Source organism: Lactuca virosa, chromosome 1 (genome assembly GCF_052849685.1).
Source record: "Lactuca virosa cultivar CGN04683 chromosome 1, Lactuca_virosa_CGN04683_v6, whole genome shotgun sequence".
Lineage (NCBI taxonomy): Eukaryota > Viridiplantae > Streptophyta > Magnoliopsida > Asterales > Asteraceae > Lactuca > Lactuca virosa.
The window spans coordinates 294,201,780-294,212,736 of NC_136426.1; positions in this window are offsets into that span (position 1 = coordinate 294,201,780).

Consider the following 10,957-nt stretch of genomic DNA (forward strand, 5'->3'; position numbering starts at 1 on the left):
GCAAAGGCATAAAGTCAGAGACTTTGTGGTTTAGGACGTCCTTAAGGGTTAGATCTTAGGTAGGAGTAATTTCTTAATAATTAAGACATTAAAAGTGGAGTTTTGGGATATAGTCCAGTACGTCAAGTGTAGCCGGTTGCGAGCCTAATCCCTTCCTGCCTTGCACTCTATGCCCATCGTAGAGCTAAGTATGCCACGCGTAATGGTCAGAGTGTTGACCTTTGACTTTCGTTGAAATTTTGACCAATTCTGCCTTAGGAGGATTTTTGAGGGTTTCAAAGGGAAAATTGGTGTAATTAGAATTGTCTTGGGACTAGTGGAGTATGGTAAATTACCTTAATTATTACTTAGGGTTAACTAGTGTAATTATTAGGCAGAGTCTAGTTTCGGTAGTTAGGGTGTAGGTTCTATCAATCATTTGTGCAAGGTGAGCCTCCTCACTATTCTTACCTGTGTAGTAGAATATATATATATATATATATATATATATATATATATATATATATATGTGTGTGTGTGTGTGTGTGTGTGTGTATATGATGACTAACAGGGTCTATGTGCTATACTGTGATATGTGCTATTGTGTGTGCTGAAACTTCGGGCAATTTCCAGGGTTGCCGATAACCGACATGACATGTTGTTTGCCCACTGTGACTTCGAGTAGTCCCCATGGTTGTTGATAACCCATAGTGTTAGAACAAAGTTCTGCTAGGATCGATAGATTCTAAGCAGAAAAACAATTAAAGACGTAATGATGAACACAAGAATGGTTTAACTGATGTCGAATGATTAAACTTTAACACCTCAGAAGAGCTCGATTAAGAACTTCGACTGTAGAGGTGTTTAGGGTTACAAAGCAATAATAACTATAATCACGTTAGTTTCTAAGGCATACATGCATGCACTATTTATAGCTAAACCCTATAATAATCACGGATGGACAGGCCCAATCCGGATATACAATGCTAAGCCCATGACGCAACATAACATACCCAACAATCTCCCCCTTTGCGTCAATGGAGCCGAAAGCTCAATTCGGTTGAGCTATAGAAGACTTCTTGATAGTCTTGAACACCTTCGGTATGATGGCCAAAAGAGTGTGACGAAACGTGATATACCACCGAAGCATCTCCGTGAAGTTCTTCTTGTCTGCCTCAGAGTTCTGCTTGCACTGATGAATGATACTAATTATGTGCTCTAAGCAGTCCGTTGAGAACAGATGTTTGTCAACAAGAGCGAAAAGAAATCTATTGGCTTCGCCTCTTGTGAACATCACCGTGAGATGTGTAGAATCAATTTGGCCCATCTTCATTTTATTCACATCTCCAGGTTTTGCTGTTGGCTTTACAGTGGGTTTCTTTTTCATAACTTTAGCTATCTCCTGATCCATTGCAGCTACTTCATGGATATAGGAGGCCAACATCCTCTTTAGTGATCCAGGATCGGCTCATATTCTTTCGTATTGGTGAGCAGTATGTTAAACAACAAGATCCAATCATGAGGATTCAATTTTGGAAGATCTGCCAGGGATATAACCGAAACCGAGTTTGCTGAACCTCGGGTTTTTTTGAAACTAACATTGATAAACTTCCCGGCAGGCGAAGGTTTCAGCACCTTGACAGTAATAATCTTCTGTGCACTCCATGTCAAGTACTGAGGCTGACCGAACTTCAGATAAAAATCGATAAGTTCTCGATCAACTTTAGGATGAGGGAATGGAACTTGAACAGTCGAATCAAAGCAATGAAATGTAAATGCCTTTTGTGTTATAGGCATATCGAACTGTGAGTCCCTTGAATTTTCACAATCAAAAGAAGCGATAGGTTCCAGCCAGTACACGCTTGGAAACTCTATTGCCTCTTTGATGAGCGTTTCTCTTGTCCAGAGAGGATATAAGGCCTTTTTACAGTTTATAGCATCTTGCTCTTCCTTGTTCTTTCGCTCCCTTTCTTCAGCTTCCTTCGCAACCCGAAGGGTTTCATCCAATTCTTTATCCCTTTTCTTTCGCTTCAGGGCCTCAACAATTTTTTCTTCTTCTTCATCACTATCATCATCCAATCCCTTTTTCTTATCTTGATTACCAGAACCCGAAGCTTCATTACCCTTCGGTTCGGTTTTGACAGTGACCTTCGGTTGAGCACATTCTACCCCTTGTTTTGGAGGTACGAATCTCTCCGAAACACCCTTCATTTCATGTAAGAGAGCAAGGGCAGGAAGAAGTTTGGAAGTCAAATGATTCCTGATGGTCAGAGTAATTATTGGATCATGAGCACTAAGAAGATTGGTAAGCATATTCTTGACATCCCCAGCACAGCTCCGAAAAACAGCTCGCTCTGTCTTTAATAATGAAATTTCCTTTTCAGCTTGAGCTAATTGCACTTTCTGAACTTCAATAATAGAGGCTTGACGTGCAATATCTTCCTTTAATGCACTCTCCTTTTCTAAATCAGCTTGGAGTGTTTGAAGATGAGAAGTCACTGAGCTAAGTAGAGAAGTGTTCTCAGCTTGAATGGAAGAACGAACAGACTCAAATTTAGCTTGCTCCTCTTTTAGTGACTTGGATAAGGAATCAAATGAAGCATTCACTTTGGCTGCATTTGAATCAGCATGTCCTTTGAGTGATTCAAGAAAAATTTGAGAGTTGTGAACAAGTTCTGCAACTTCAGCAGTGGCCTTCTTGCAAGAAGAAGTGGAATCCTCAATGGCCTGCGTCGATTTGTCAATGGCCCCAGTATATTGCTCAAAAGCGGTGTCCAGAAAAGCTTTGAGCACAATATCGTTGTATGACTTGTTAGAGGCAAGCAATTGATCAAGCTTTTCATCAATACTCTGCAACTGTTGTCGTGAGACAAGAGCCTCTTCATCGTCGTCTGTTGGAAGCCGATAGGGACTGTAATAAGTCGAGTCAAATTCAACATTATCACCACCGAGAGTGGCACCAGAATCGGTTGAAGGTGAGGGTGAAAGAGGTTTGGATGTAATAGGAGGTTCGGTTTCAGTATTCGCCCTCGTATCAGATACGTTGACGTTAACTGTCGGTTCGGTTGTAGTGGTGGTAGTTGCTTGGGAAATGATAGGAGGTGGTAAATGAGTAGTAGAAATTGGTATGGGACTAACTGGTGGTGGTGGTGGTGGAATAGAAGTTGTTGTTGGAGATGTGGGAGGTGGTGGAATTGGAGCAACCGAAACTGGAACAGTGGTTTTCGGTGGAGATGGAGGAGGTGTTGGAACCTTGTCATTAAGAGGTTCGGTGGGAGTTGGAGAACGAGGAGGTGTGTTACCTCTCGGTGATTCATGATGCTGAATTTCCTCTTCCTCATCCTCTTCATCATTGTCTGAGCTGGGAGGAGAAGGACTCTTTGATTTCTTCGCCATCTTCTTAATCTTCTTTGGAGCCGAAGAATCACCTTTATCAGCCTTTCGCTTTTTAGACTTTGCAGCTTTAGACGAAGGACCTTCGGTTGTCACTTTCTTGGTAGTTGCCCTTTTTCCTTGATTGGCTGGCTTCTCCACCGCATCCAAAGCAGCATGCTGTTCAGGAGTCAGTACTCTCGGTCCTTTGGGAGGAAGCTTTCGGTATTCAGCCATCACCTTACTTTCGGCTGACACATACCTGTACATCGTCTCAGGTATGGAACCATTGTAGGAGAACTTTGTGGCATCAGAAAAGATGATCTTCTTCGTATGAAAGGTAGCCACAGACGAGACCAGGACATCCTTCATTACTGGAATCTGCAAAGAATCAATAGCCCTTCGCGCGATGATGGTCCAGAAGCGACCACAAGAAATTTCAGAGTGTCTCGTTGAAGTGTTGAGACTTTGCACCACTTGTGACCAAATAATCGACCCATAGTCAAGATTAATCCTATTGTAGGGACCATAGAGAATGGCCAGAAAACCCTTACTGGTACCATCTGACCCAGCAACCCTCTCCGCTAAACTTTTGTTGAGAAGAGTAAGCAACCCATTCAATTGTGGCGGCAAACATGATTTCTTAACGTTCGTCACGGTGGTAAGAACATCAGTGTATCCCATCTCGTAGAGCATTGTAAACAGTTGAGTTGTGGTTATGAAATCGGGAGAGATAACAGAGGCATCGACGACAAGCTTTAACAGGGAACATAATCGCCCTTTTGAAATTGATGCCTTGTGCGAGAAGATTTGAAAGTAGATCCTCTCCTTGTTCTTGTCATAGGTTGCGGTAGAGTAGACTTGCGATAATAGAGACATCGATACTGATTCCACCTGTGTGAGGGCGATAACCAGAGGAGAGTATTTGAGGCATTCAACAACGTGGAGCATGTACGAATCATACAGAAACGAGTTTAGTTGAATGATCATGTTCTGATTGGGTTTGATCACGAGCAATGAGGATGAAGCAGTTTGATCTTGAACAGATGAAGAATCCGCCATTGTTGAGGTAAGGAGGAAGATGAACAGTTGCAGATCGCCTTGTGTATTGAGAGAGTTTGAAGAAGGTAAGAATGTACAATATATGTGAGAAACCCTTTATATACCGTTGCCAGGAGAGAGAAAGAATCTTCGTGATGATGATACGATCAATGAAACGTCGCCTGAAAAAGCACGATGTGACAGCTTGGTTTCCTCAGATAGACGTCATCAAGTGTGGGTTTAGGAACCGTTCAAATTCACGCGCCCAAAATCTTATCCACATATCTTCTTTTCAAATTCACCTTCGCTTCATATATGATAACAACCATTTTCGCGCCTAAAAGAAACTTCACACAGGCCATAAGAAACAACCAGAATTTTGGAAAATCACAAAGTATTTTCGTGCAAGAGTGTGCCAAAAATTAAGAAATAAAGCGAAATGTGTATAGGATGTGAGTGATGTCTGTTAGAAGACATAAAGCAGATGATTCCGGGCAAGAATATCTTCCTTCAAAGTCAAGAGAGACTTGAAGTGCTTGCGTGGTTTCCCGAAACAATACGATCGAGTGCTTGTAAAGAAACACCAAAACACTTATTTTAAATAATAGGCTAAGGGTGGCTTATCTTCAACCGAACGTCGATTCTTAACATAAGACCAAACGTTGGATGAAGTACTTGTGAGACCGATGTGGTCTGTTGAACAAGTAGGTTGGATATAATTTGCTGTGACTAAAGATGTTATATAAATCTCAAAAACAAAACCAAACTGGATCTTTTTGGGAAGAAATGCCTTGGTGTTAGACAATTTAATAAAAGACCACTAAAAAATAAAATGAGATTTTGTCAGGTAACAAGTAAGATCTTGAATATAAAGATTCACCGTCAATTCATTGTTGGTGTTGGATTGTGGGTTTCACTCAACACGTGGTTTACGTATCTAAGATCATAAACACAGATTTTATGCAACCATAAACCTCAGTGGTAAAAGCTGAGAGTCTCAAGGGTTACAGTGGTGAACCAAAAGTTGATGGAGAATGGAAGGATGGTGGTTAAGGAACCGAAAGTACCTCTGCTATATAAACGTGACAAAGCAGAAAACTCTTAACTTATTTGAGAAGAGTAAGGTAGCTCTTGACTTGAGTGGATTTTAACAGCCTGATTGGGAAGAAACGATATGTATAGATCGAATCATTAAGGCCTAGCTCTTAGTCTTAGAGGCTTCGGTCGACAAGCAGCAGCATGCTTCTAAAGACACTTAACTAGTTCATATGAAAATAATCATACCTGCCTTAGCTCCAAATTATGTTGCACTGAAATACTTGGGACCTAATTAAAAGGAATAAGCAAACAAACAAACCACACAAACAAAACAAACTAAACAAAACAAAAACAAAAACAAAAGAAAACTTTTTAGAAAAATATTTTTGGAGTTTTGAAATTTTCTGAAAAATAATAAAAACAGAAAAATAAAAGAAAAAATATTTTTGGATTTTTGAAGTTTTCTGAAAAATAATAAAAACAGAAAAATAAACCAAAAGAAATTAGCACAAAACACTCAAAAAAAATAATAATAATAAATGAAAGAGAAAATAGAGTAATAAATAGACGTAAAAAAAAATAAACAAAATTTACAGCCGAAACCAAACCTTAAAAGAATGAAGCGAAATAAGCCGAGCGTTCGGTTCATTTCGGTTCCTTAAAATTCCAGAGCCGAAATAGACCGAGCGTTCGGTTCATTTCGGTTCCCGAAAATTATGGAGCCGAAATAGACCGAGCGTTCGGTTCATTTCGGTTCCCGAAAAATCCGGAACCGAAATAGACCGAGCGTTCGCTCTATTTCGCTTGTCTAATTTTTAGAGAGAGATTTAAGGGTTCGGTACCGACTCTGCTTCCATCATTCCCAAACCTTGTAAAACTTTATTGAAGCTTGTTTCTGGTAAGGCTTTAGTGAATATGTCAGCCAGTTGATCAGAGGACCGAACGAAATGTACTTCCACGTTCCCATCTTCTACATGGTCCTTGATGAAATGGTATATCAGTGCAATATGATTTGTCTATGAGTGTTGCACTGGATTGTGGCATATTCTTATCGCACTTTGTGAGTCACAATAGAGAGGTATTTTCTTCATGCTTAGTCCGTAGTCCCTCAGTTGGCTTTGTATCCATATCACTTGAGAGGTACAGGATGCTGCAGCTATATACTCAGCTTCAGCTGTTGAAAGAGACACACAGGTTTGCTTCTTGGACTGCCAGCTAAAAAGTTTACCGTCAAGGAATTCGCATCCACCAGTTGTGCTCTTTCGGTCCAGACCACATCCTCCAAGATCGGCGTCAGAAAAGGCTTGAACAAAAAATCCAGATCTAGCCGGGTACCAAAGACCGAGAGAGGAGGTTTGCTTCAGATAACGAAAAATATTTTTCACTGCCACCATGTGAGGTTCTCTTGGATTAGCTTGAAACCTGGCACAATAACAAACAGAAAACATAATGTCTGGTCTACTAGCCGTTAGATACATAAGAGACCCTATCATTTGACGATAGAGTGTTACGTCAACAACAGGTTTTTCCAAAGACGATGTTAACTTTGTGCCAAACGCCATAGGAACCTTCACTTTTGAATCTCCCATCATACCGAACTTTCCCAGCAAGTTCTTCGTGTAAGCCTCCTGGTTGATAAAAATACCTTCTGGTCCCTGTCTTATATTCAAACCAAGGAAAAAATTAATCGGACCCATTGCGCTCATTTCAAATTTAGTCTCCATCAACTTCCTGAATTCAGCCGTTAAGCTAGGATTCGTGGAGCCAAAGATGATGTCATCGACATAAATCTGAACTATCATTAGATGTTCGCCTTCTTTCTTTCGGAAGAAGGTTGGGTCAACCGAACCTTGCTTAAATTTGACATTTTAAGAAAGCGAGTTAAAGTTTCATACCAGGCCCTCGGTGCTTGCTTTAGACCATATACAACTTTATCTAATACATAGAAATGATCAGGGTATTTCTCATTCACGAACCCAGGTGGTTGCTCAACATACACCGTTTCTTCTAGTTCTCCATTCAAGAAAGCACATTTTACATCCATTTGGAAAACTTCGAAGTTTTTATGAGCAACATATGCCAGAAAGATTCTAACTGATTCCAACCTTGCTACAGGAGCGAAGGTCTCCTCATAATCTATCCCTTCTTCTTGGCAATATCCCTTCACCACCAACTGAGCCTTATTGCGTATAACGTTCCCCTCTTTGTCCAACTTATTCCTGAAGACCCATTTTAAGCCGACCACCGAAGCATCCTTTGGAGTGGGAATCAATCTCCAAACTCGATTACGTTCAAACTCATGGAGTTCATCTTGCATGGCTTGTACCCAATCAGCGTGATCAAGTGCAACATTAACCGTCTTCGGTTCGACTTTGGAGACAAACGAATTAAACATACAAAATTCAACATTAGAGAATAATGTAGTTTGTTTCGCTTTCAATTGAGAACGTGTCAGAACTCGCTCAGATGATTCACCAATTATTTGTGCTTTGGGATGATCCTTAGTCCATTTCGTTAGAGGAGGGTAATTTGGGTCATAGGCTAGATCCAACTCTGCATTTACTTCTTCTTCAAGTTCTGATTGATCACCTTCGTCATTTTTATTCTCTTTCTCCCGCTCAAATGGCGAAGCGTATCCATTGTTAGGTTCAGAATTTTCTTCCTCTGTTGTAGTTGGATTCTCCCCCTCGATTGGACTATTATTGGGTGGGATCGGAGTTGGATGCTCCCCCGCGTCTAGACTTTTATGGGTTGGGGATGGTGTTGGATTCTCCCCCTCGAAAGACATACCGGTTGTCTTTGGTGCAGATGAACCCTCCCCCTTGAACGTTGAGCTGTTGTTTGGAGGGTCAGTTGAGGGTTGACCTTCAGTCGGTTTAGGAGGTTCATTTTCCATTTCTTTTGTAGCTTCATCAATGATCTTTTTCAGATTGTCGATTTTGTTGTCTGTTGCTTTCGCCTCTGAGTGTGCAGGCTTTTCTGGTTCATCAAATAGCCTTATGTACTCTTCAAATAGGTTGGAAATTGGAACCGAGACTTGTCCTGACTCAGGAGATATTTCCCCCAAGGCACTTTCGCTTCTTCGAACATTCTTCATGTAGTTGTCATCAAAGGTTACATAGTATGTCTCTTCAATATGTTTGGAACGTTTGTTCAAAACTCTGTATTCCTTTGAAGTGAGTGAATAGCCAAGAAAAATTCCCTCATCGGCTTTGACGTCAAACTTGTTTCGGTTCTCTTTGGAATTGAATATGAAGCACCTTGAACCGAACACGTGGAAAAATTTAACGTTGGGCTTTCGATTGTTCAGAATTTCATACAGAGTGATGGAGAATCGTTTGTTTAGTAACGATCGGTTCTGAGTATAGCACGCGGTTGCAATAGCATCAGCCCAGAAGTATAGTGGAAGAGAAGTGAAGCTTAGCGTGGTTCGGGCTGCCTCACATAAAGAACGGTTTCGTCTTTCAACGATCCCATTCTGTTGTGGTGTATAGGGGGCCGAGAAGTTGTGAGATATCCCCTTTTCAGCCAGAAAGTCCTCAAAATCTTTATTCTTGAATTCAAGCCCATTGTCGCTTCTGATATTCCTCACCAGCTTTCGCAGCTGCACTTCTACTTGCTTGATGAACGTCTTCAACTTGGAGTTGTGTCTGATTTTTGTTTAAGAAAGAAAACCTAGGTGAAGCGTGAAAAATCATCTACTATGAAAAGAATGAACTTACTACCACCGAAGCTTTCGATAGCCGAAGGTCCACATAAGTCAATATGCAGAAGTTCAAGAGCTTCAACAATCTTTGTATTGATACGTGTAGGATGAATCTTTCTGCTTTGTTTTCCCATCTCACACGCTGCACATAGGTGTTCCTTATCAAACTTGAGAAGAGGAAGGCCTCGAACATGATCACCAAGCACCAACTTATTAATGTCTTTGAAGTTCAGGTGTGATAGGCGTCGATGCCACAACCAGCTTTCATCAGTGTTCGCCTTTGACAGCAGGCATATTGCTGGTTTTCCTCGAATTGGGTTGAGATTTAAAGGATACATCTCTCCCTTGCGTTTAGACTTCAACAGAACCCTTTTAGATTGCTTCTCAATTATTTCTGATCCCTCATCATCGAGTGAAACCTTCAAACCAGTTCCCACAACCAATTGTGATACACTGATGAGGTTATGCTGCAACCCTTCCACATAAGCTACTTTTCGAATCAAGAAGTCTCCGTTGGTTATCATTCCATATCCTTTGATTGTGCCATAAGAGTTATTTCCATACTTCACACATCCACCATCCTTAAGGGACCGAAATTCCCTCAGCTCTTCCCTCCTTCCTGTCATGTGACGCGAGCAGCAACTGTCTATGTACCATTCTTCATCGAACTGCTCGTCACTGATAACCTGCAAATTCAAGCAGATTTAGGAACCCAAAGTTTCTTGGGCCCTGGTGAGTCTTTTACAGAAAAAGGAATAGTAGTAGAAATATCAACCAAATAAGTTCTTTTTATTAGAGTTGTTTGGTCTTTTCTTTTGATGGTATACACCTTGATTTTGTTTTTATCTTGTTTAAATTGTGGTGTATTAGATAGTGTGTTGTTAGATGGTTTTGGGATATTCTTTTTAATCCTAGGGTTAGCTGACTTTTTCTTATTATTGATATCAGAATCTGAATCAAGCTTTCCCTTTCCTTTGATGTCCTTCACTGACTTCGATTTTCTTTGGGAGTAGGAAGGACCGAAACTCGACTTTCGGTTGTTAGCCTTGGCGTTGTGACCGAAACTTGACGTTCGGTTCTGAGCGCTGGTGGTGGAACCGAAACTAGATGTTCGGTTCTGAGCTTTGGAATAGTAAGAGCTTGGACTAAAATTTTCTTTCCCTTTTAGCTTTTCCTTTTCTTTAGCAATGGACTCTTTCTTGGAAGGAACGTAGTTGGGGTTTTGAGATTGCCAATAACGTTTTCGCTCATTCAGATTTTTCATGTATCTTTGATTTCTTTGGCATTTCTGTTCAGCTAACTCCTTCTGAGATTTGTGAATATTGAAGCTTGATTTTGGCTTCTCCTTTTGAGTTTCGGCAGTCTTGGAAGGAACATTCGGTGTTTTCTTTGGTTCTTCAGGTATCTCTTTTGTTCCACTTGTGCTTGGTTTGTCAAAACTTGAGGGTTTGTTGATGGGTTCTGCAACGTATCTACCTTTTACACTCCATGAGATTTGCTCCGATAATCTGATAGTTTCGTCTGCGTTATCAATAGGGGCTGACCAGAAATAATCGTCGCACCCTTCAGCATTGTCTTTGTCGACCAAGATTTTCAATTCTGCTGTTAGTTTTGCAGTGACCCCTGTAACAACATATACCTGATTTGGCACAGTTTGAACCTTTTGATAAACCATTGCTTTCTCTTTGAGTTTCTGTGGCTTGTCCTTTGACAGACGAGCGTATTCAACCAAGTTTTCAGATATGAGGGGTTTCTCATTCTCGGTTTCGCTTTTCATAAACTCAGAACAATCAACCACGTCTTCTACCGAGATTTCGCTCA